General features: G+C 42.9%; 1 protein-coding gene across 4 annotated transcripts in view; it reads left to right on the top strand.

Annotated features, from left to right (window-relative positions):
- ZNF385B (zinc finger protein 385B) overlaps positions 1–26,747 on the top strand; it is a 242,035-nt gene that overhangs the window by 111,241 nt on the left and 104,047 nt on the right. Inside the window, exons 1-2 of one of the 4 annotated variants that reach the window (XM_050916811.1) lie at positions 24,269–24,386; positions 25,087–25,154. The exons of 2 other annotated variants lie outside the window; for them this stretch is intronic. The gene's annotated coding sequence lies outside the window, so the exon portion shown is untranslated. Of the gene's footprint in view, positions 1–24,268; positions 24,387–25,086; positions 25,155–26,747 lie in introns of those variants that run through there. One more of the 4 variants, XM_050916812.1, reaches the window with a different exon arrangement.

Raw genomic sequence — 26,747 nt, forward strand, 5'->3', positions numbered from 1 at the left:
AGCAACGGCAGACAATCATTTCACGCCCTTTTTCCCTGGATTGCCCTGGCAGACGCCATAGCACGACAACCATGGAGCCTGTTTTGCCTTTTGTCACTGTCACCGTATGTGTACTGGATGCCGCTGACAGAGGCGGTACTGCAGCGCTACACAGCAGTATTCATTTACCTTTTCATGATAGCAGAGACAGTTATCAGTCGTTCTGCACCGTCTGCTGTGCCATTGTAAATTGGCAATGAGATGACGGTTATCTGTCATTCTGTACTGTCTGCTGCTGTCCTGGGTGCCCCCAGCTGAGGTCGGCCGGAGGCGCAAAGACAAAAATGAGAGTGACTCCCTGGATCATTCCCTCCTTTGTTGTATCTAAAAATAGTCAGTCCTGCCTAGAATATGGGGCAAGTGTACTAGAGAAGCAGAGAACACAGCTGTTCCGTGTCAGATCCCACAGAAATGATGAGCTGCATGCCATTCTAGGGGGTGCCCCTGCAACAACTGCACCCGTTGCTTCCTTGCTCCCCCAACCCTCCTGGGCTGCTGTTGCAGTGTTCCCCCATTTGTGTGATGAAGTAATAAAGAATGCAGGAATAAGAAACACTGACTTGTTAGTGAGATAAAATGAGGGGGAGGCAGCCTCCTGGTGCTATGATAGTCCAGGCATGACATTAAGCAGTGCTGGGGAGAGGAGCCCAGCATCCTGCTGCTATGATAGTCCAGGCAGTACAGAATCTTTTCTTTACACGTGAAAGGGAGGGGTCTGATGGAGCTTAACCCCCAGTTGCTATGATGAGGACGGTTACCAGCCGTTCTGTACCATCTACTGGGAATGACGGGGAGTCATTCCTATTTTTGCCCAGGCATCTCTGGCCGGCCTCACCTGAGGCCAGCCAGGAGCACTCACAGGCTGATGATGACGACAGATAGCAGTCATATTGTACTGTCTGCCACCAGGGAGGGGAGAGGAGTGGATACTGCTCTTCACTGCCGCAGCATCGCATCTACCAGCAGCATGCAGAAGACATAGGGTGACATATAAAAGAGTCAAGAAACGATTTTTTTCCCTTTTCTTTCACGGGGTTGGGGAGGGGATAAATTGACGAGCTATACCCTGAACCACGCTGGACAATGTGTTTGACCCTACAGGCATTGGGAGCTCAGCCAAGAATGCAAATGTTTTTCGGAGTCTGCTGGGGACTGTGGAATAGCTGGAGTTCTCAGTACCCACTCCCTCCTTCCATGAACATCCATTTGATTCTTTGGCTTTCTGTTACGCTTGTTACGCAGCACTGTGCTGTGAACTCTGTATCATAGCCTGGAGATTTTTTTCAAATGCTTTGGCATTTCGTCTTCTGTAACGGAGCTCTGATAGAACAGATTTGTCTCCCCATACAGCGATCAGATCCAGTATCTCCCATACAGTCCATGCTGGAGCTCTTTTTGGATTTGGGACTGCATCGCCACCCGTGCTGATCAGAGCTCCACGCTGGGCAAACAGGAAATGAAATACAAAAGTTCGCGGGGCTTTTCCTGTCTACCTGGCCACTGCATCCGAGTTCGGATTGCTGTCCAGAGCAGTCACAATGGTGCACTGTTGGGATACCACTCAGAGGCCAATACCGTCTATTTGCGGCCACACTAACCCTAATCCGATATGGTAATACCGATTTTAGCGCTACTCCTCTCATTGGGGAGGAGTACAGAAACCGATTTAAAGAGCCCTTTATATCGATATAAAGGGCCTCGTGTGGACGGGTACAGCGTTAAATCGGTTTAACGCTGCTAAAATCGGTTTAAACGCGTAGTGTAGATCAGGCCTTAGGGAACAAGGGCCATTGATTCTGTCTAGTAGTCAAGTCACCAGCCCTCCCGTCTTCTCTTTCACATCCCTAAATCCCTAGCTACACATGCATACTGAAGAAGGGGTATGTGTGAAGCCACAGTACAATCAAGGCCAGGTTAAGGAAATGCAGGGGCCTCTTGTGATGCATAGGCACCATTATAGCCAACTCTGGAAAAGGGTTCAGCATTCTTTACAAGTAATTTCTCTCTCAGACCTGACAAACTCACTGCCTTGTTTTCATGGTACTTACCTATGAAGAGTAGCATGTGAGGTCTCTACTGAAAGCTCATAGCTTAGCTTATCAATACTCATAATTGTGAGGTGTGTATGGGTAATATTTAAGGAATATAGTAACTATTAAAAACTATGCCCTTATGATCTTGAAGTGAAAGTGAATCACCAGTGAATCATTATTGGGTAACAGTCCATTCCAGTGGGAGGGAGTTGCCAGTCATCTTGGCCCAGCCAATTATGTAATATGTTACTCAGTTGTCACCAGCTGCAACAACATGGAAAGGTCTATGGAAAACACCAAAGATAAACTATAAACATCCAAACCACTTGGAGGTAAAAAGGAACATTTGAACAGACAGTGTATTGCCCCATCTGTGAATAAAGACAAAGACTGATTCAGTATGTCATAGGGTGGAGAAAGACACTGGATCAATTCACTGAGGAGACATCTTGTTGAGCAGGTGTGTTTTGTGAAAGACTGGGTCCTGGGAAGCTACAATAGATTGAACTTTGTGGGGAAACCCATTTTATTAGATAGAAAAGTAATGTTAATAATTGTAGGCCCTAGTTCGCCTTTTGTGATTGTTTTGTATTGTGATCACTTTTGTTTCTGGTGGAACCTTTATTCTTTGTTAAATAAATCTTCTTTTGTTTAATTGTAAGCACTCAGAATGGTGATTTAAGGCTAATCTGATAAACTAGGGTACACTACGTTAATCGCATGAGTTAACTGCAATTAATTGACAGTCTTAGAAATTAGTATAAGGTGGCTGCTCGTCTGGTTATAAGGCCATACTCCAATAGTATTTTTCAGTGATTTGCTGTCAAACTGACACTGCATCTAGAGGGATAGCAACAGGTATAGTCATGAAGTGAGAGTCTTGGCTGCAGTCCTCAGGGTTCCCCAGGGAGGTTCAAAATACCATAACTTTTGATGAGAAGACTGAGTACCTACACTTGGTGAAAGACTCTAGAACATCCCTCTGCTCCCTAGACCTTTACACTGTGGCCCCAAAGAGAAAACGCTGTAAACAGATGTATAAGCCAAGACCAGCTCCTCAACTTTTCTACCACCAGCTCTCATGCAAACCACTGTACAAATGCCAGAGGATACAAAGACCCAGATACACAGTTCTCTTTCCACAACTGCTACTACTGAGCCCCATCACCATCCAAGGGCCATTTTTGATTGGATGACTGAGAACCACCTAACCCTATTGATACCAGTCACTTCCGCACATCCAACCTTTGGTTGCCTCCTCACCCTCTTCTTCCACAAGTGTGTGTGTGTGCAAGGGGAATCACAACAATTGGATTTCACATCGAAGTATTCACTAACCAGTATTATTCCAAAAACTTCATGCTTCCAATGAGGAGAGGAGACTTCACTCTTTAGACATCAGGCGAGCTCTACCTGCAAAGGACAAAAACCATTAAAAATCACCAAGACTATTTGTCTCTATAGCGGAACGATCGCAAGGACAAACATCTGCTCAGAGACTCTCTAAGTGAATCTCTGGCTGGATCATTCTGTGTTGCAGATTGATATGTATTCTGTCCCTGGATGGGCTAAGAGCCCATTCCACTAGAGCATAAGCAACCTCAAGGTCATCTCTAGGAGAAGTACTTATAGTGGACCTCTGTAGAGTGCCTACCTACAGCTATATCCATCCATTCATGAAAGATTACGCATTAGTACGAGCTTCCTCTGCAGATGCAGCTGTTAGGACTGCGGTACTACAAACATCTATACCAACTGCATCTTTGCACCACCTGTATAAGTACCGATTATCAATCACCCATATGTGGGATACACTTAGGGACCAGCACTCGAAGAAGAAATGGAGTTACTTACCTGTAACTAGATGTGTGGTCCCTATCTATATTGCACTATTCTCCCTGCTTCCCCTCGGCTTTGTATTTTATATGATTCACAGTAAGAAGAGGAACTGGAGAGGCACTGGTCTGCACCATCCCTTCTGCCCTCAATTCAGAGCTTGAGGAGAACAACTGTGCAAGTGTGAACCAACAGACTTAGGCACATTTTGGGCACATGTAGCCATGTGTCGAGTACACACAGGGACTACGCATCTTGAAGAACCTCCAGTTACAGGTAATTAACCACCATTTTTTGTTCATCTTCCATTCTTACTTGCTGTCAGTTACTAGAAATGTTTTTTCTTCTGGCTAGATAGCATTATTTACATTAATGTATGTAGCTCAGTTTGGGAATAACAACATGGATCTTTTTCTTTTTCATTCTTTTCTATTATAACATAAGAACTAAGGCCCATTTTTAAGGGTTTTAGGCATTGCGGTACTCAATATTAAGTACCTAAATCCCTTTTGAAAATGAGACTTAGGCTCCTAAATCAGTTAAGCATTGCTATACTGACCGCAGCAATGCCTAAATACCTTTAAAAATCTGGACCGTAGTAGTAGTCTGAAAAGGATCATGTGCTCATATTCATGAAATTCCCATTAATCTTGATCAAAATACTTGTGCACATAGATGAAAACGTGCCAGCCAAGTCCTTGGTCTTCCTATTCAGTTTTCTCTGCATAGAACTACACCCATCACTATGGCTCTAATGCAATGGGCCAAATTTTGTGCACACATTTGGTGTAAAGCTAAGTAACTCCATTGACGTCAATTGAATTGTTGCAGAGTCACACCAGGATAACAGACAGGGGCGGCTCTAGACATTTTGCTGCTCCAAGCACGGAGGGTCCACTGGTCCTGCTGCTTTGGTGGACCTCCCGCAGGCGAGCCTGCAGATGGTCCGCTGAAGCTGCGGGACCAGCGGACCCTCCGCAGGCAATCCACCGAAGGTGCCCTGCCTGTCGCCCTAGTGGTGACCGGCAGAGCGCCCCCCGCGGCTTGCCGCCCCAGGCGCCTGCTTGGAGTGCTGGTTCCTGGAGCCGCCCCTGGTAACAGATCAGAATTTGATCCACATGGACTTGTGTGCTGTAGCTCTGAGAGTTTGGTTTATGGCAAGTCTAAAATGGAGCATAATTTGACGTAAAGAAAATTTATAAATATTTTTCCATAGTAAGGAGAGAAGATTAAAGATGAAACACGGAGGATCTGTGAAAGTAAATTTGTTTGTGAGATCCCAGAATGTTGAAAAAGTATACAACATTTGTTTTAAAAGTTTATCCATGTTGTAATTTAACAAACTTGAGAAAAGATTTATCTGCTAGACATCCAGAGAATCTGAACTGCAGGTTTTCTTTTTAATCTGTTGGTGTGAGTAGCATTAGAACTACAAGAACTATGTTTTTTAAAAAAACATTGCTTTGTAAAACCCTAATTTCACTCTTCCATCAATTTGTTCAAAAAAATTTAAAGAGAACTCTTTCATCTGAACCTTCTCATATTTCATTTCATCCCAAAGGATAAAGTTTTTGAAAGGTTTCAACAAAATTAATTGACGTATTTGAAATAGGGAAGGAAGAAAATGTGCCTATATTTTAAATAATATTATATTTCACTTGGATAAGTGGCAACAGTCTAATTTTTAAACTTCAGTTTTGCCATGATCTGAGTACCTCATAAGGATAAGTGGTATGTATTTGTGTTTTGGTTTTGGTTTTTTTTGGACATGTTTGAGACATAACAGGCTTCAATGAGGGAAAATGCTTACCTGAATTAGGAACTAAGTAACTAAATCTAACATACTGCTCATACATAGTATGATAATTTCATAACATAATTTCACTTGGTGACATCTTTTTTCCAATTTGTGAACCAAACTTCAGTTCTGGAAATGAAAAGTAATATAAATGAAAATTAAATATTTTTAAAACTTTTTATTACAAATATAAGAATATACATGTACCTAGTGCATTTCTTTTGTTTTCAATAATATATCTAAATGCAGGAGAAGCACTATACTTATTTAAGATAAAATAGATTCAAAACTATATAAAACCAGACATTAAATGTACATTCTCTTGGAAATACAAGTAGTTTTGAATAAATGATTAGGTAACCTTGTCTTCAAGACACTTATCAGGACATCTTTTTCACCTGAGTACTCTGTGATGATCAATAGAAGAAATTCCTTGTGTCCTGGGGCAGTTCTCCTGCACTTCCATTCTGCCAAGCTTTATCTCTGTTAAACATATAGTCATTGTCCAAGGAAGGCTTTTGGTGCACAGTGCGCCAATACATTTTTTGCTATAATTTAGATAAGATATAAAGTTGAAGCCTTGATCTCTTGTTGTCATTAAAGACTTTTTTTTTTTCAAAAAGATGGTAATCCCAGGCTCTTGGTTAAATTTCAAGTCAAGTTGTTATGTTCTGCTTTTCTAAACTCCTCCTATAGCTAAATAAATAACATTTGATTTCCCATCCTAAACTGTTGTGTAGTGTTGTGGGTAATATCTTTTATGGGACCTTCTGTTGGTGAAAAAGACAAGCTTTCAAGCTCATAATAATATAATATATATAACATATAGGCTTTACTCACAGTGACTCAGAGGGTTTTGTGTGTGCAAATTCCACCCCTCTGTGCCACCAGGGCCTGCTGCACTCCAATGAGGAATCACTCCAGGGGTGGACAGATAATATTTACACTCGGGATGGGCAGTTTTAAAATACCTGGAGCTCATTAGGATCCTTGCTGGATCCTTGCTGATGGAGGCTACTTAAAGCATGTACTGAATTAATACAGCTCACTGGAATACTGGCTATGTCTTCTCTATGGCCAACACTGCTCACAGGGACTTGTGCAACTGTGATCTCCCCTGTGTGGGTTGGCCACTACCAGGGCCTCTAGCTTTTTGTGCAAGAAGCTGGGGTAACTCAGGACTAAATCATGATCCTAATCTCTAAAGCACATAGGAGTCTAGATGTTCTATACAAACGTAAAGTGGTATTTTGCAGGCACTAAATGGGGAAGTGTGACCCTTAGAGCCCCTCAATGCCAAGGGTACAGTTTCATGTAACAGCAATACCTATCAAGCCTGACAAACTCACTACACCTAACACATTGGTGTCATGCTAAAGAATGTTGTGTGAGATATCAGATGAAAGCCAGTGATACACTTAATATAATTAAGTGATACTACATTTAATATAATTGTGAAATTGTGTATTATCAATATATAAGGAATTATGGGTACTTACTGATATTATGCTTTAAAGTCTGCAACCAAACAAAGGGAGAAACAAGTCTTCTTCAAGACAAGAGAGGACAGTTATCTCCCTATCTCTAATGTAAATTCAGCGTGCTGATGCCAGAGACATCAGGCAGTTCATTTGCATCTGAGGTAAATGGGAGGTACAAATTGACATGAGGATGTGAAATCAGCATAGGAATACGCTGGTGTCTGAACTCCAGGGGTTGATGACACAGGCAACAAACTTTGGGAAATGTAAGGAGAAGCAAAATGCAATTTCGGTTAAGTTCAGTGCTCTTTGCATCCATGAATGGTGAGTCCTCAGCCATGTGGGTTGTTGATGCTAAGAAATAGCTGTAGGTCAGAAAACTGCTTTAAACAAGGATTGTAACCTGGTAAGTATTTTAATCACTAGATAGCATGTTATGTTTTTGTTTAATTTGAAACCAGTTTCGGTTTCTATTATCCTTGCTTATTATCACTTAAATTTCTGTCCTTTATCAATAAACTTATTCTTGGTTTTACTGTAAGTTCATCCCAGTGCAATGTGTTAAAGTAAAATGTGAATCCTCAGCTGAGCCAACAGGCTGTTGTGTATCCTGTCTCTTTGGAGACAGCAAACTTGGTAATTTCTGTGAGTGTCGAGAGAGAGGCTGGATACTGCAGTGGAATGCACTTCCGGGGAGTTCAGGGACAAGAGCAGGCAGAGTCCTAGGGAGCCTGTTGAGCTGGCTAACAAACTGGAGTGACAGGGAGCTGTCACTCAGTTTAACACAACTAAAGCTTTTGTGTTAAGGCAGGGTGACAAGATCACCCCTAGCTCTGGATGCCCTGAGGAAGCGTACAGGAAGACCAAGTGGAATGCTACTGCTCATTAGCAAATTCCACTGGCACATTGCTAGTCTGTGGCCCTGATGGACAAAGCATAAGGAAATTCCTATTCTGAGGTATTTGCGGAGCTCTTCCATTCACAGCCTTCCTCGTTTGTTGGTGGAGGCAGCCAGCTCTTCATCTATATGGAAATTTTCATTCCTAAAGCAAGGTCTGATGAGATAGGATATTTGAGTTGATATACAATATTGGGAAAATAACAAGTTACTCTTTTGTGTTCAACTGATTACCAAAACCTGGATTACTCACACCACTAATGTCTCTAAATCACCCGATGAATTGCAGATCATGATGAATAAGTTCTCCGATACATGTATCAAGTTTGGCATGGTAATCAGTATCAAGAAAACAGTTGTCATGTCACAGCGCACCAACAGCCCATCTAAAATCTAAGTCAATAATGAAGCTCTGGACTGCCTTGTCTTAACATTAACCAGCTGACTTAGCCTTGTAGATTCATAGACTCATAGTCTCTAGGACTGGAAGGGACCTCGAGAGGTCATCGAGTCCCGTCCCCTGCCCTCATGGCAGGACCAAATACTGTCTAGACCATCCCTAATAGACATTTATCTAACTAACTCTTAAATATCTCCAGAGATGGAGATTCCACAACTTCCCTAGGCAATCTATTCCAGTGTTTAACTATCCTGACAGTTAGGAACTTTTTCCTAATGTCCAACCTAAATCTCCCTTGCTGCAGTTTAAGCCCATTGCTTCTTGTTCTATCATTGGAGGCTAAGGTGAACAAGTTTTCTCCCTCCTTCTGATGACACCCTTTTAGATACCTGAAAACTGCTATCATGTCCCCTCTCAGTCTTCTCTTTTCCAAACTAAACAAACCCAGTTCCTTCAGCCTTCCTTCATAGGTCATGTTCTCAAGACCTTTAATCATTCTTGTTGCTCTTCTCTGGACCCTCTCCAATTTCTCCACATCTTTCTTGAAATGCGGTGCCCAGAACTGGACACAATACTCCAGCTGAGGCCTAACCAGTGCAGAGTAAAGCGGAAGAATGACTTCTCGTGTCTTGTTTACAACACACCTGTTAATGCATCCCAGAATCACGTTTGCTTTTTTTGCAACAGTATCACACTGTTGACTCATATTAAGCTTGTGGTCCACTATGACCCCTAGATCTCTTTCTGCCATACTCCTTCCTAGACAGTCTCTTCCCATTCTGTATGTGTGAAACTGATTGTTCCTTCCTAAGTGGAGCACTTTGCATTTATCTTTATTGAACTTCATCCTGTTTACCTCAGACCATTTCTCCAATTTGTCCAGATCATTTTGAATTTTGACCCTGTCCTCCAAAGCAGTTGCAATCCCTCCCAGTTTGGTATCATCCGCAAACTTAATAAGCGTACTTTCTATGCCAGCATCTAAATCGTTGATGAAGATATTGAACAGAGCCAGTCCCAAAACAGAACCCTGCGGAACCCCACTTGTTATACCTTTCCAGCAGGATTGGGAGCCATTAATAACTACTCTCTGAGTACGGTTATCCGGCCAGTTATGCACCCACCTTATAGTAGCCCCATCTAAATTGTACTTTCCTAGTTCATCTATAAGAATATCATGCGAGACCGTATCAAATGCCTTACTAAAGTCTAGGTATATCACATCCACCGCTTCTCCCTTATCCACAAGGCTCGTTATCCTATCAAGGAATGCTATCAGATTAGTTTGACACAATTTGTTCTTTACAAATCCATACTGGCTATTCCCTATCACCTTACCACCTTCCAAGTGTTTGCAGATGATTTCTTTAATTACCTGCTCCATTATCTTCCCTGGCACAGAAGTTAAACTAACTGGTCTGTAGTTTCCTGGGTTGTTTTTATTTCCCTTTTTATAGATGGGCACTATATTTGCCCTTTTCCAGTCTTCTGGAATCTCCTCCGTCTCCCATGATTTCCCAAAGATAATAGCTAGAGGCTCAGATACCTCTTCTATTAACTCCTTGAGTATTCTAGGATGCATTTCATCAGGCCCCGGTGACTTGCAGGCATCTAACTTTTCTAAGTGATTTTTTACTTGCTCTTTTTTTATTTTATCTTCTAAACCTACCCTCTTCCTGTAAGCATTCACTATATTGGACATTCCTTCAGACTTCTCAGTGAAGACCGAAACAAAGAAGTCATTAAGCATCTCTGCCATTTCCAAGTCTCCCGTTACTGTTTCCCCCTCCTCACTGAGCAATGGGCCTAACCTGTCCTTGGTCTTCCTCTTGCTTCTAATGTATTGATAAAAAGTCGTCTTGTTCCCTTTATTCCCATAGCTAGTTTGAGCTCATTTTGTGGCTTTGCCTTTCTAATCTTGCCTCTGCATTCCAGTGTTATTTGCCTATATTCGTCCTTTGTAATCTGACCTAGTTTCCATTTTTTATATGACGCCTTTTTATTTTGTAGGTCACGCAAGATCTCGTGGTTAAGCCAAGGTGGTCTTTTGCCACATTTTCTATCTTTCCTAACCATCGGAATAGCTTGCTTTTGGGCCCTTAATAGCGTCCCTTTGAAAAACTGCCAACTCTCCTCAGTTGTTTTTCCCCTCAGTCTTGATTCCCATGGGACCTTACCTATCAGCTCTCTGAGCTTACCAAAATCCGCCTTCCTGAAATCCATTGTCTCTATTTTGCTGTACTCCCTTCTACCCTTCCTTAGAATTGCAAACTCTATGATTTCATGATCACTTTCACCCAAGCTTCCTTCTACTTTCAAATTCTCAACGAGTTCCTCCCTATTTGTTAAAATCAAGTCTAGAACAGCTTCCCCCCAGTAGCTTTTTCAACTTTCTGAAATAAGAAGTTGTCTGCAATGCAGTTCAGGAACTTATTGGATAGTCTGTGCCCCGCGGTGTTATTTTCCCAACATATATCTGGATAGTTGAAGTCCCCCATCACCACCAAATCTTGGGCTTTGGATGATTTTGTTAGTTGTTTGAAAAAAGCCTCATCCACCTCTTCCACCTGATTAAGTGGCCTGTAGTAGACTCCCAGCACAACATCACCCGTGTTTTTTACCCCTTTTAGCCTAACCCAGAGACTCTCAACACTTCCATCTCCTATGTCCATCTCCACCTCAGTCCAAGTGTGTACATTTTTAATATATAAGGCAACACCTCCTCCCTTTTTCCCCTGTCTATCCTTCCTGAGCTAACTATACCCATCCACACCAACATTCCAGTCGTGTGTATTATCCCACCAAGTTTCAGTAATGCCAACAATGTCATAGTTGTATTTATTTATTAGCACTTCCAGTTCTTCTTGCTTATTACCCATACTTCTTGCATTTGTATATAGGCATCTGATACTGGTTTGATCTTGCCTCCCAGCTTTGCCCTGACCCTCCTTTCTCTCTGCCATTATAGCCCATGCTCCCTCCTGTTTCCGACCCATCTCCCAGGTCTTGTTCCCCACTTACCTGTGGGGTTTGCTCACCTGTCCCCATCGAACCTAGTTTAAAGCCCTCCTTACTAGGTTAGCCAGTCTGTGCGCAAATAAGGCCTTTCCCATCCTCGAAAGGTGAAGGCCATCTCTGCCTAGCAGTCCTTCCTCGAATAGCATCCTGTGGTCGAGGAAGCCAAAGCCCTTCTGGTGACACCGTCTTCGCAGCCAGGCATTCACCTACACGATGCATCTGTCTCTGCCTGGGCCCTTACCTTCAACAGGAAGAATCGAAGAGAATACCACCTGCGCTCCAAACTCCTTAACCCATACTCCCAGAGCCCTGTAGTCACTCTTGATCTGCTCAGTGTCACACCTCACAGTATCATTTTTGCCCACATGGATGAGTAGCATGGGGTTAGTAGTCAGAAGGCTGGATAATCCTTGACAATGCCTCTGTAACATCTTGGATATGGGCCCCTGGCAGGCAGCATACCTCCCGGGATGAACGGTCAGGGCGACAGATGGGTGTCTCCGTCCCCCTCAGCAGAGAGTCTCCAACCACCACTACCCTACCACTACCTCTAGCCTTGATAGAGAACTTGGCGCGAGATTCAGCAAAGCCTCTTTCATCTTTGGCAAACTTACCTCACAGGTCTGGAACAACAAGCTGCTAACCCTGAAGACAAAGGTGTCTGTTTATTAGGCTTGTGTCCTCAGTATTCTCCTTTACAGCTGTGAAAACTGGGTCACATACTCCGAACAGATGTGGAGATTGAATAGCTCCACCTTTGCTGTGTCAGAAAAATCCTGAGAGTCACTTGGGTCTAATGGATCACTAACAACAAACTTCTTGAGAGAACCAGCCTACAGTCTCTGAAGACTGTGCTGCACGCTCGCAGGCTTCACTGACGGGGACAAGTGGAGCATATGCTTCAAGATCATTTGCCGAAGACTGTGCTCTGTGGTCAGCTCAAGAACTACCTGTGATGCAGAGGAAGGCCAAAGCTGTGATACAGTGGCAAGGTCTCAGGAAATTCAGCATTCCCACTGACAACTGGGAGAACCCTGCCCACAACCGCTCAGTCTGGAGAAGTCCAGTCAGGGCTGGTGCAGTCATCACAGAGAACCATCAGAGAGCCCAAGCTGAGGCCCACAGGAGATCCAGGAAACAGTGTGTTCCAGCCTCCATCTCGCAAGTGAACCTCTAGCTACTGTGGGAATGTCTGCTGCTTGTACATTGGGCTCTTCTGCCACACAACTGTCAAGCACCATTGACTGACGGACTTTGTTGTGTTTCCTTTCATCTGTCAAGATGTTGGCTGGTCATACAAGGGAATGCGTAAAGTAATCGTGTATGCACATCAAATGTGTGATCTCTTTTCTTGTGGAAAAAGTTGATATAAGCATATTCAGTGCACTTTCTCAAATCTCACATTGCAGAATTGTATGAAGGCACATTACTGTTTTCATTAATGAAGTCTGATTAGTTTTCATTATAAGTGGAAAGCTGTCTTCATCTGTCAAATGGTGTTGCACTTAAGAAAAATGAAACATTTGTGCCACTGTAGAAGGAAAAAAGCTAAATCCCACTTAATGACGTTCATTTTTGTGAGTAGAATTTTACCCACATAATCATTTCATGTATTCAATTCGCTCTTAGACTGATAGCTATTTGGGGCAAGGATTGTCATTTACTATGTCTGTACAGTGTCTAGCTTAGTGGGGCCCTGACCAGCTGACCTCTAGACTCACTTTTCTTGGACAATAATAGCAATGTCGAAAGCTTGGAGTTGGATCTCTCAGCAGAACAGCTTTGAGAAACAAAATTTTAAAAGAAAAAGGTTAAATATAGAGTAAGCAGTGTTTGTAGTATAGTTGGTTTATTTGCTTGAGTTTCTGACTTCACAAGAAATGAGCAGTTTTCTTGCTAAGTTACACAGAAGACAACTTTGAAGTATAAAAGCAAAGTGCCCAACCTTTAGGAAGCCTTCATAGAAGTGGCTGTGAATGTCAAAGTAATTAGTTTTTTTCGAGGGCTGTCCCAGTGAGTGCTCCACTGCAGGTAATGATGCATCCTGGCGCTGTTGATCAGAGAGCTTTGATAGCAGTGCCTCATTGGGATGCACATGCTCAGCTGCTGTCTCGCAGCATTGTTAGGGTCTGCCTGAGTGCGCGTGTCCCGCACTGCCCTCAGTTCCTTCTCAACCATCCTCGGCTGAAGACGGGACTCGAGGCATTGCTGAACCTCTTCCCTGGTCACTGAAGGAAATAAGTAGAAAGAAGTAGACTTAGTTAGACAGAAATATCCCAGTTATCTCTCTTCCTTTAGAATAGTTTGTTAGTTTCAAAAAAAAAAAAATTCCCTCACGTTCATCTCCTGTTGAGAGACTCTCCCCAGGCAATCATACTTCAGTGTTGCTGGGGTCCCCAGTCTTTAAGAAATGCGACTCTTGTAAGGAGCCTATTCTGTGATCTGACGGACACTTACACTGTGTGAAGTGCCTCGATGAGAGACACGTCCCTGCAGAGTATATTCATTGTACCAGCCTGAAAACCAGGGCTCGTTGTGACAGGGACTTGTGGCTAAAAATGCTCCTGATGGAGAAAGCTCTGCAGCAACCTTTGGAGATGGGCACAAGTAAACCCTCTCCCTCAAGCTCCCCTGCCAGGTCAGAACCAATTGGGAGTGTAGCTTCACCCACTTGAGCAAAGAGGCAGGAAGCCCCAATGTCTCTGCGCAGAGACTTTCAAAAGGGTAAAGAGTCTCCTGCGAGATCTTTCTGGTGCTGACAGCGCCAAAAGCAGGCACCTCCAACCACCCCAGCACCTCAGTCACAGGTGATGCAGGGTGCAACAGTGGGAAGCTCTCCGTGGCACTGGTCCCGTTGGCACCAAAGATAGAGCCGGTACCGGCAGTGCATTCCACCCTTGTCAGCACTGAGCCTGCCCAACGCCCCCACAGCAGATGTGGACCCATGGATGGTGCCTATAAACAGCCTGTCACACCCGCAAAAGCAAAAACAGTGGTATCCTTGGTCGGTTCTTGCTACCACTCCTTCTTGCGGTCCTTCCACCAGACCGCAAATCTGCTCTGCGCCTCTGTCTTAAGCTCTATCTACATATAGAGCTCCTGAACTCCCTCCTGAAGGGGTGGGCTATAAACCCTTCCCTGACTCACCGGCTCCTAACTCTCCATCAGCTGCAGAGGGAGACCTCCTGCTTGACACAAAATGTGGATGACTTAAAGCAATTCCAGGAACTTTTCAAGAGGGTGGAGGTCAGCCAGGACATTCCTTTGGAAGAAGTCCAGGAGACACAACACAGACTCTTCAAAATCGTCCAACTCTCTGCACCCTCAAAGATCGTGCTGTCCATAAACGAAGCTCTCCTAGAACCAGCTGACACTTTCTGGCAGACTCCTGCCTCCATACCACCAACATGCAAAAAGGCTGAACGAAAATATTATGTTCCCGCTAAAGATGTAGATTTCTTATTTTCCCACCCACAACCAAATTCTCTTGTAGTGGATGCAGCGACACATGGGACAAAACAGCCACAATACTGCCCCACCCTGGAAGACAAGAATCTCAAATGGCTTGACCTCCTGGGCCGCAAGGTTTATACTTCCTCCACTTTGCAATTCAGGATTGCAGATTACTCCACCTTCCTCGCAAGCTATGACTTCGACAACTACAACAAGCTCTTTGATTTTACCTTCTATATCCCAGAGGACAGGAGAGCGGACTTTAAGTCAATTCTTGTTGAGGGTCAGTTGGTGTCCAGGACAGTGCTAAAAGCATCCCTGGTCGTGGCGGACACAGCAGCCCACAGTACCATGACTGAGGTGGTCATGCTCAGGTCTTCCTGGCTTTCTGCATCTGGTGTCCCCAAAGAGCTGAAGACTAAAGTGGAGGACCTTCCCTTTGTCAAAAGATAAACTTTCTCTAAAAAAACCAATCAAATCCTTCACACTATGAAAGACTCTAGAGCCGCCCTGCGTACACTGGGCATATACCCATCCCTCCTCAGGGGGCAACAGTATCAACCTTATCAGAGGCATGGCGCACAACATCACTGACCCCAGCCCAGACCATTTGATACTGGGAGGAACCGCAACAGACCACCTAGGCGCAGACAAAACCATGCACAATCAGCTACCTCCCACCCATCGGGAAACAAACAACAATTTTGAAGTGTTGGTCGGGGGTCTGCACAACCACCCCTTGACTCTGCTGCCTATTTGCCCATTCGGCCCCCGCCTCCAGGCTTTCCACCATGTCTGAAAAAAGATCACACAGGGCCACGGGGTCCTGGAAATAGTTCAGTTAGGTTACTCCATCTCTTTTATTTCCTGCCCGTCCACGCTTCCCTGTCCCCCTTCAGGAACCCTTCTCACAAGCACCTACTTTTCATACAAGTGGCTCATTTTCTGCAGCTAGGTGTAGTGGAACCTGTACAACACAACATCAGGTTAAAGGGTTCTATTTCCCTACTTTCTGACCCAAAAGAAAGGTGAGGGAAGGAGACCTATATTAGACCTACACTGACTGAACAAATTTGTGCATGTACAGAAATTCAAGATGGTCACATTGGGCACAATAATACCCCCACTGGAACAAGGGGACTGGTTCACAGCCCTTGACCTACAAGATGCCTATTTTCACATATCCATTCATCCAGCACACTCGAACACAACTACTTTCAATACAGAGTACTTCCATTCGGACTCTCCACAGCACCGAGAGTATTCTCCAAGACCCTAGCTGTAGTCGTGGCCCACCTCCGCAAGCACAAGACTATACTTTCCCCCTACCTAGATGACTGCCTTATCAAGGTTGGCTCATATGATAAGACATTAAAAGTGACGCATTTTACCATCTCCCTCTTCCACAGTCTAGGCCTGCAAATAAAACTTCCAAAAATCTACCTCGATACCCCCACAGCAGATCAAGTTCATCGGAGCTCACCTGGATTCAGTTCGAACCAAAGACTCACTTCAACACAACAGATTCCTCACTATTACACATCTCATGCACGCTGTCTGTTCGCCCCAGAATACAGGCAAGAACATGCCTTCAGCTTCTTGGTCACATGGCAGCCACCACCTTCATGGTCAGAGAGCTCATATGTAGTCTGGCTTATCTCCAGGGTTGGCTCAACTCCAACTACAAACTCAGCACACACAGCTTCTGCATGATGCTAACTCCTCCAGCGAATGTATTGGCCTCCCTGCAATGGTGGACAAAACCAGATAACTTATGCACAGGTGTCCCATTTCATCAACACTCCTCAGTGCTCATGCTGACCATGGACGCTTCCCTGATAGGGTGGGGGTGCAACTAGAGGAACAAATGACACGGGGCTGCTGGTTAAACCTGGTCTGCTGGAGACCTGCTCAAAGATCTGTGTCTCGGGAGAAAATAAACAGCATGGGAAATGTGAACTTCCTCAACCTGACTTACTTATGTGACCCATCTTCCTCACTCCTGGTTAATTCAGGTGGGCAGGCTAGGGGAGCAGTTTCAGGTCATTACTATTTCCTCCCAAGTATCCTGACCTGCCCAGGCTCCCAATAGCCAGCAGGTCTCCAGCAGACCAGGTGTAACCCCAAGCGAAAGGCCATTCCCCAAGATTTTAAATACCTTGACCTTAGCGTTTCCAGCAAGGCAGAAGCAGGTGGTATATCAGGTTGATAATATGCATATGAAAGTTTAAAATACTCATTTAAAACAGATTTAATGATGACTGCAATTATTCCCAAGGAACCATTAATACTATTGTCAGTAATCTAGGTACTGAGAAGTTAAATATCTGATTGTTAGATTCCCCACTTGTATCATAAATGTACCATTGAAGTATATTTTTACACCATCGTGTTAATAGGTCATATATTAAACAATCCTCAGTTGGGCAGTGAAATAACAGACTATAATAGCTTTGAAGGAGCTTTAATAGCCTAGTGTATTAGTAAAACACAAATGAAAGAGTCCTTAACATAGGTTTTAAAATGTTTCAAAAAGTATGTTGTTAATTTATTTTGTCAGTTATCTGCGTAGTGGTGTGAAGGACTATTGATCCATTAGGATTGTGGGGCCCAGCAGTCCTGCAATAGAATGTCAATATTTCAAACAGAAATTTTGTTTGTACACTTGAAGCAGTTTGTTAGATGAACCCAGTACTGTAGTGTGTTAATTACAGAGAATTTTTTGCAGAAACTGAACTTATGATTGAAATCAATATTTTTGCAATTATAGTTTCTAAAAATACAAAATTAAAGTGGCCACCTATCGACTCTGTTTGACCACGACAAATGTTTAACAATCAATAGGTAGCAAACTTGTTTTGCAGATTAATTTGGTCATCTAACAACTGTGACTCTCAACAACGTACTGTATGTCTCAGAAGTATACTTCTACTGTTATTACTGTCCCAATTCAGGGCAACTGCACTTAATCCTGCTCTATGGTACAGCAAAAGCACCCACTTGCAGGGTTCTCCTGGCTGTCACTTCTCTTGCGTATCTCTCCTTTTGGACAAGGGTATTTCAAGGTTGAACAGCTTCCTGACTTCACTGTGGTGTTCCCAGCAGAAGATAGGAAGAGAAAGCATATGTTTAGGCAGCCTCTTTTCTTGCTTTCTCTTCAGAGACTAATAACAGGGTGATGGGCACCAGTTGTAAGTTACCATGCAGCGGTTGTCAGGACCCCAACTTCCATCTCCGAGATATATGTCTCTGTGCACCCCAGGGCAGGACCTATCCCCTGCTGACCTGCAACTTCCTGGCTGGGAAGGCCTCCCTGTTCCAAGTTGAAACATCCCTGTTCCCTAGGGAGAGGATCCCAGGACAGGAGCTGACTCTATCCAGTCCTTCCCACAGGGACTGCCTTGAGCCCCAGGGCTACATGAACTGGTTACAACCATCCCTGCTGCTACCGAGGAATTAGAGAGACTCTCATATTTCCCCAGCAGCACCTGTGACTTTATCCTCCCCTCTGGGGATTTGAGCAGAAGATTCCTTCCTGCTGCTAACAAATCCTGGGACAGATTCTGCCATATCAAAAAAATCATTCCCCAGTGGAAAGGGTGCAAAATTGTGTGCCACCACTGCAACAGTTATTTCAACCTGCAAATCCCCAGTTTCCATGTGTACCTTGGCTAAAGGTGCAAGAACTTTGTAACCTCTCACTAATTCTAATTCTGCCATTTTTCCTGGTAACAAATCCGTCTCCTGGATCAGCTCCCTCCTGACCACAGAGATCTCTGCACCAGTATCCCTTAAACCTTGGAGCACTCTGCCATTCAGCTTAACAGCATGCATGTGCTCACTGTTTGGTTGTGTAGAAACAACCTTTACAAATCCTGTGTGGTAAGAAGCAGTACCCTGAGATACCCTGCAGCTTCATGTGTTACCTGGTGCCTTTTCCCACTCAGCCAAGGACATTTATTCCTCAGGTGCTCAGTGGACTTACTGATAGCACCTTTTGGGCTCCTCTGCTTGTACAGCAGACTTGGGATGAGTAATTGAGGAATGGAGAGGTGAACTCCCAGCCTCCTCCTGATTCTGCTTTCCAACAACCCTGTACCCCTCTGCCAGTGGTTTGTTTAATTGCAGTTTGTGATTTCTCGAGAGTCTGCAAACTCAGCTAGTTCACCCACTGTACCCACCTTTTTGCCCCACAGATACTGTTTTACATCATCACTGTTCCTGAGTAACTAAATCACACATTTCTTCCAAGCTTGTAATACTTTTTCCTCACCCACTTGTCTAATAAATCACTAATTTCATTTACATAAGTCACATTACTCAATCCAGATCCTCTCTTAAGACTACTGGATTTTACCCTGTAGGTTTCAGGTGTAATCTGGAACTGTTTCAAAACCAGTTCCTTAAATTTACCATAGTTTGAAGCATCAGCAATAGGCATCTTATAGAATATGTCCAGAGCTCTCCCAGTCAATTTTGTAACCAAAGTGGTCATCTTTTGATCTTCAGGAATCGTGTGGAGAGTGCACAGTCTCTCACAGGTGATGAAATATTCGGCAATGTCACTGGATTCATCATACTGTAGGCATAATTGCTCCCACTGATGGATGTTTGGGAAAGTGGAGCCAGCTGCTGAAGGGTTCTGTCTTTTCCACTCCATTACAGCCAGTTCATGCTTCTGGGTCTCAATTTGGGCCATATATTTTTCTGTCTTTTAACTCCAGGACTAGCTGCCTCTCTTTCCTTCTCCTCCTGAGCATCTTGCTTCTCCCTTTCCTTCTTCTCCTGGGCAGCTTTCTGTGCCTCAATTTCTTTGGCTTTTAAGTCCATGGCTCTTTTGTGAGTAGCTTCCTCCCTGGTTGCCTCTGCTTCTTAGAGCCTCATTTGTAACTCACAGTCCTTTGCCTTCTCCTGTGCTTCCAGTCTGGCCAGCTCTAGTTTTGTAGCTGCCTTACTGGTAGTCATTTTCCTGCTTTCTTGTGGTTATTTCCCTCACCTGAAATAAACGAACAGAAAATAACAAACCAGTAACCACTTTGTATGTTCTCCAGCCACCACACTCAGAACTCACTTAAAATCACTTGCAGTGTCTCAAAGCAATCAGCTGTGCACAGATCCTGTTTGACTATGCCACTGTGATGGGTTCGGTCACAGAGTTCCCCTGGGGACTGTTACCTGGTGTGCTGAACTACCTCTGAGCCTGTTTTCCCTGTCAGCTTAGGACTCCATCACCCTGCATTGTTGAGCCAGACATGCTAGTCTGCTGCAGCACAGACCCAGGTCTGGTCCATGCCTCTAAAGCTGCAGACTTCTTAATCAAAAACTGCTTAGCAAGTCACCTATCTTCAGCACCCAGACACCCAGTTCCCAATGGAATCCAAACCCCAAATAACTCTGTTTTATTCTGTATAAAGCTTATACAGGGTAAACTCGTAAATTGTCCACCTTCTATAACACTGATAGCGAGATATGCAAAGCTGTTTGCTCCTCCAGGTATTAATCACTTACTCTGGGTTTACTAATAAACAAAAGTGAATTTATTAAGTATAAAAAGTAGGATTTAAGTGGTTTCAAGTATTAACAGACAGAACAAAGTAAGTTACCAAGCAAAATAAAACAAAACACGCATGTCTCAGCCTACTACATTTAAGAAACTGAATAGGTAAATCTCATCCTCAGAGATGTTCCAATAAGCTTCTTTCACAGACTAGACTCCTTCTTAGTTTGTCCCAATCCTATCTCCTGGTACAGTTCTTGTTAGTTCCAGCTCAGGTGGTAACTAGGGGATTTCTCACAACTGGCAGTCGTCTTTGTTCTGTTCCACCCTCATTTATATCTTTTGCACAAGGTGGGAATCCTTTCTCTCTCTCTGGATTCCCACCTTTCCTTCTAAATGGAAAAGCACTAGGTTTAAGATGGATTCCAGTATCATATGACATGTTCACATGTCCTATGAGACTTCATTACTCACTGCCTGGCACCCGCGAATACAGGAAGGCTTACAAGTAAACAGAGCCATTTACAACCAATTGTCCTAGTTTAATGGGAGTCATCAAGATTCCAAGCCACCATCAATGACCCACACTTTGCATAGTTGCAGTAGGACTTCAGAGTAATACTTCATATTTCTAGCTTCAGATACAAGAATGATGTATTCATACAAATAGAATGAACACACTCAGTAGTTTATAAGCTTTGTAATGATACCTTACAAGAGACCTTTTGCATAAAGCATATTCCAGTTACATTATATTTACACTCATAAGCATATTTCCATAAATATATGGAGTGCAACATCATACATATCATCCTACAACAACATAAACTTTATTTGTAATGCACTGGACCCCAAAGGTATTAAATCCAATTCAATAAGGCTATATTTATTCAATAACATTTGTCATAATTCCATAAGATTTGTCGAGGATATGGCAGGCTGTTGTCAATCAGTCACATGTATGTATTGGCATACATTAAAATTATTCTTGAGGACTGTCATGACTGGGGCTTGGTCAGTCATGACTAGTGGTTGGAGCAGTGGAAGTCAGGCCTAGTAGTCTTGCAGTGGCGATCAGAGGCCAGAAAACCTGCCAAATCAGAAACAGGGAGTCAGAGCTGGAGGCGGGAGTCAAGCCGGGGTCAAAGCTGGAGCCGGGGTCAGAGTCGGAGTTGGAGACCAGGGGCAGGGATCAAACAAGGCAGGTCAGGAAAGCAGTGCTCGGGAGTCAGACAAGAAGCCTGGGTTCAACGTTGCAGCCAGCCAGATATTCACCCAGTTGCACAGACAACTTCGAGTGCTGCCTTCTGGCTTAAATAGTGCAGCCAGACCAATTGGTGGGGCTGGGCACTTCTCCAATTAGCACACCTATGGCTTCTCTGGTGGGGCACTAGAACTCAGCACATTAGTTACTAGCAAGTCGCTGGAAGGTGACTGGGATGTGAAGGTTGTCTGGAAGCCTGTGGTTCAAGATCTGTGGATCCTCACAAGGACTATCTGTCAAAATGCATGTAGGTGTTAGGAGCAACAGAGAGCTTAATGGATATACATATACTTATGCAGCCGCAGTCCTGTCACTCCACAGTGCTATTCATAGGGCAACAAGTGAGGGAGGACGTGGGGAGAAAAGTGAAGAGGTTGAACTCTACCAACCTATGAATTTTGTACATGTATATGCTATGCTATAACAACACTCATGTATCTGCCTATATATTCACCTACATGCTGACATCTGTGTTCAGTAAACTGCTAACATTGCTTCTGATTTGGAAGCATAAATTGTCATTGGAGTCTTGCTTATCAAAAAAAAATGTGCATCAGTGATGTAGTTTTTAATTTAATAAAAGAATACTCTGGTATTTTAATAATAATACATTGTATTTACAGGGAATCTTTCATCCAAAAATCTCAAAAAGCACTTTTCAATTTAACCTCCAACACCTGTGTGTGTTTTGTTGCGAAGGATGGTGGGAAATAATATTTCAACTCATAAGATTACAGCATAAAGAGACCTAGAGTGTTTGGCTGATTTACCCTGATGATGTAGCCCAGTGGGAGTGGTATCACTATTGAGGCTGTCCTGATGTAATGCTTATAAACTTGAAGGTCAGAAGGGACTGTCATGATGATCTAGTCTGACCTCCTGCCTATTACAGGCCACAGAATCTCTCTCATCCACTCCTGTAATAGACCTCTGGTATATGAGAAATAAATGTTAAAGTACCTGCCAAAGGAATCAGAGTTCAAGTTGGACTTTTAAGATTTGGAATTTCCTGTTTGGGTTATTCATCCGAATATTGCAATAGTAGTAGTTATTTAAATGGAATTTTATGAGTTCCTTGGAATTTTCATTAGAAAGCTTTGTCTCCAGTATACATTAAGTAAGTAATCCATAAAGTGGATGAAGGTAAATCAGACAAGGGTCCCTTATTTAGGAATAAGAGTATCCAGATGTGGGGTTATTCTGGAATAGTTATTGCAGGTTAAATTCACACCTACCTTAATTCAAACTAACTTGCAAGTGCAGAGAGGCCCAAAGTGCCTGATCTGGAGAGGTGTTGAGTATCTGCAATGCATCTTGAATTCAGGGAGTTGCAGGTGCAGTTGCCAGCTCAGCATTTCTCAGGATCACATGCTTAGCTCTTAATAGATCATTCACTCCATTCTGTTTGTCACCTTAATCCTCCATCTTTCAGTAGACTTATCTATATGCTAGCATAGTAAAAATAAATAAATATACTCTCTCTTGGTTGTCTGTTTATGCCAGCCATTAATCTCTGGCCTTTTTAGTGGAGCTTCCATGTGGTTATATTTATGGACAATCTCTATTTGTCTCTTTACACATTTAAGAGCTACAATTAATGCACTTTAAACATGTACTCCAGTATTAATTGTCCTGGCAGTAAAGGAATAGAATTAGCCATGCTTTGCTATAGGATCTATCAAAACAAATGAATTCTCTTCTGTTTCCATGGGATAAGGTATGCTATATTCAGAGCTGGAATGAAAGTGATTTATAACTAAGAATAGTGTGCAATTTGAGAATATGAACAAGAGAAGTTATTTTGGGACATGGCTCTGAACAAATACAATGAACTAAATTCATCTCTCTCTCTCTGTAACTCCATCCATGTCAGTCCAGGCCGAACACTTTCTCATGAAAACTGGTGTGAACAAGACCTATACATAGAGGAAGCATGATATTGTCATCTAATAAATTGGAGCCTTTTGTTAGATTTGAACAAAATCTGCTGCATCCTGAGACTAAAGGATTATAAATAACTTGGGCACTGATCCTGCAATGAATTGTGTGTAGACAGAGTCCTGGAGCTCATTGCAGGATTTGTGTCTCAATCAGGAACTCTGTGACTGCAACTGATTACTCGTTTTGAACTGTTTTACAGCTGTAAAAGTGCTTTGTTTGTACACTTGAAGCAGTTTCTTATGTTAGATGAACACAATATTGTAATGTGTTAATTACAGAGAATTTCCCCTCCCACTTCACCTAAAATGCCCATGATTAGGGGCTAATGCTATTTGTTTTTTCAAAATCTTTAAAAACAAGCCATAAAAATGCACAGCTGAAGTTTTAATCTATATAAGAACAATCGACTTTTCAACAGCTTAAAAACGGTTTGTAGAAACACTATTAAAATATATATTGTCAGTCTTTTAGGTTATATTTGGTCTGATGATGTCATTAGGTAGGCTATCCTCCCTCTGGAATCAAGTTGCAAACACGGTCCTGAACAGTAATTAGAGCTAAGCAGCAATTACAGCACGTATGATTTGTTCAGACTTATCACTTGCCTGCCGTCTCCTCACACCAAACATCACAAAAGCACCCCGGTGAAATGAAGGAATTATTTATCTCTAAATCTGGTTCCACATATTATGCTGAAGTGGTCACAGGCTATGATCTTGCACACTAAGGTAAGCATTACTCTGTTTTTAGCACGTACAGGGGTTTTCCCCCCACTGTGAGTATAAATATAACACATCGGAAATTAATTTACGATAAAGTGAAGAAGTATTTAGTTAAAATAGCTGTCTTTTGTTGTTTTTTGGAAGGTGGTGGGTTTGTTTATTGGTTAATCCAATCTTTTCCTGAAAAATGTTCCTGCAAATACAGTAAATATACAAGGGAAAATGTAATCCCTGATATAACTCCATTGACATCAATGAAATCATAAATGCTGGTCCATGTAACCCTTTTGTGAAGTATCAAAGCAAGTTTTGCCTTTTTTCCCCTTCTGTGTTAAAGAAAGTTGCTAACTTAGTTGTTGTGTAGCCTAATAGTCCTGTGTATGGTTTGCTGTCATTCTTGTTCCAGTGATTTTATCACATTACAACCAGCACTTGTTAAAAGTTGGAACAATTATTAGAAGCTTTCTGTGTCTCCACATACTCCTGCTGATCCCTCTCAAAGCATTGGGGTAGGAGAAGGAGCTGTGATAGCTCACAGTTGATGTGGGGGGATTTGGCTAGTCGTACAGTGTGTTGAGAGAATGTTCCCAAACACTGAGAGAAGGAAGAGTAATAACATAGGGAGGAGAGGGGTTGCAGAAGATGGGGAAAGGAGTAGCAGTGAGAGGAGGAAGATTAGAGCAATAATAATTTCTTGTTTCTACAGTGACTTATCTGAGGACCTCAGAGCACTTTACAGACTTAATAAGTTAAGTCTCTGAATACTACTGTGAGGTGAGTATTTTGAACCCCATTTAACAGATTGGAAAACTGAGATTAAGGGCCTCATCGTTGGCCACACAGTATGTGTCAGAGCCAGGAACAGAATCTAGTCATCCTGACTCCCAAGTCTTGCACTTTACTCACAAAGTTATTTGGGCTGCATTATCATCAGTACACAGCTCATACTCGCCTCAACGTCTTTACATTTCAGATTCGACTCATTCTCCTACCACCTGAATGGGGTAGGGATCTGGAAAAAAGTAACTGACTGTAATTCATCTCAGATAAGATGTAGCAATGGCTTTGACATTGCTTGTAAATACTGACCTCACAATAGTCCTCCATGTTTTGTTTTGTTTTTTTTTACCTCCAGGCTAAAATACTCTACTGTACTCAGATCTATACTTGATGTGTCCCTGGAAACGCCAGTAAGTGCAGAATATGGGTGCTGCTCTCCTGAGTGGGGCCAAGGTGCTGCGAAAACATAACACTTGGGTTAAATTCAGCTTGGAAGCAATTCCTGTCCACAGCCAGTTTAAGGCTCCCAGCTGCAAAATATTTTCCCTTTGAAAGTTTGTCAGAGCCTGAACCTTAAAAACGTTTTCAACACAGTAAAGGATACTTTTATTTGGTTTGCATTGACACCCCTTTATCCAGCCTCCAAAAGACTGCTTATGCCTTGAGTAAAACACCTCTTTTGTAAGAAAGAACCTATCTGTAGAGCTTGTCAGAATTTTTTTTTCAGAAAAAAAATTGACTTTCCATTGAAAAATTTAAAGTTTTCAGTTTTCAGATTTTTGGCTTTTCTGACAAAAATTGAAGTATTTTTTTATCAGAAATACATTCTGTGTAAATAGTCATTTAGTTGAAAATCCAATTATCTGTGCCAAGCTGCCACAAAGATTATTTTTCTAAAAGGTACTCAAATACTAGGATGATGGGTGCCAGTATAAGAACCTAGATAGAGGGAAAAGTGAAGTGTTTTGTGAAGTCCGCAGCCAGGTGGCCACACTACTCTGAGATGATTAAATATACAAAAGGTAAGGGGAAAATATCAAATTCATAGGTCTGTGGCTGAATTCCAAAGGGTTTGGAAGTTCTGTCTAATTTGGATAAGCCTCAAAGTTCTTTTGGATAAAACTAACTCTGTCTTCAGAGAAGTGGCTAGTGTGATGTATGAGGAGTTGCTTGGTCGTGAATATGCATCTGGAGCCAAAATGTATTTCAGCACACTCTTGGTAGAGATAAGGTTGAGTTTAACTCCAAGTCCCCCTCTATAGTCATTAATACCAGCCGCTAGCCTCAGTTAAAAGCAGCATTGCTGTGTCTTCACTGCTGTTTGAACTTGGGTTAGGTAACTGGCGTTAAGAACACTCCTTCTATTTGCAGTGAAGGTGTACCCTCAGATGAGCTGGCTGGCCAACTGGGGGCTTGGCTACACTGGAGAGTTGCAGTGCTGTAAACCCACCACCAGCACTGCAACTTGCTCACCGTCCATACTCCAGATCAGTGGCACCACTATGGGCACCCGCATGGCCCCACAATATGCCAATATTTTTATGGCCGACCTGGAACAACGCTTCCTCAGCTCTCGTCCACTCACGC

This window comes from Gopherus flavomarginatus, chromosome 10 (genome assembly GCF_025201925.1).
Source record: "Gopherus flavomarginatus isolate rGopFla2 chromosome 10, rGopFla2.mat.asm, whole genome shotgun sequence".
Lineage (NCBI taxonomy): Eukaryota > Metazoa > Chordata > Testudines > Testudinidae > Gopherus > Gopherus flavomarginatus.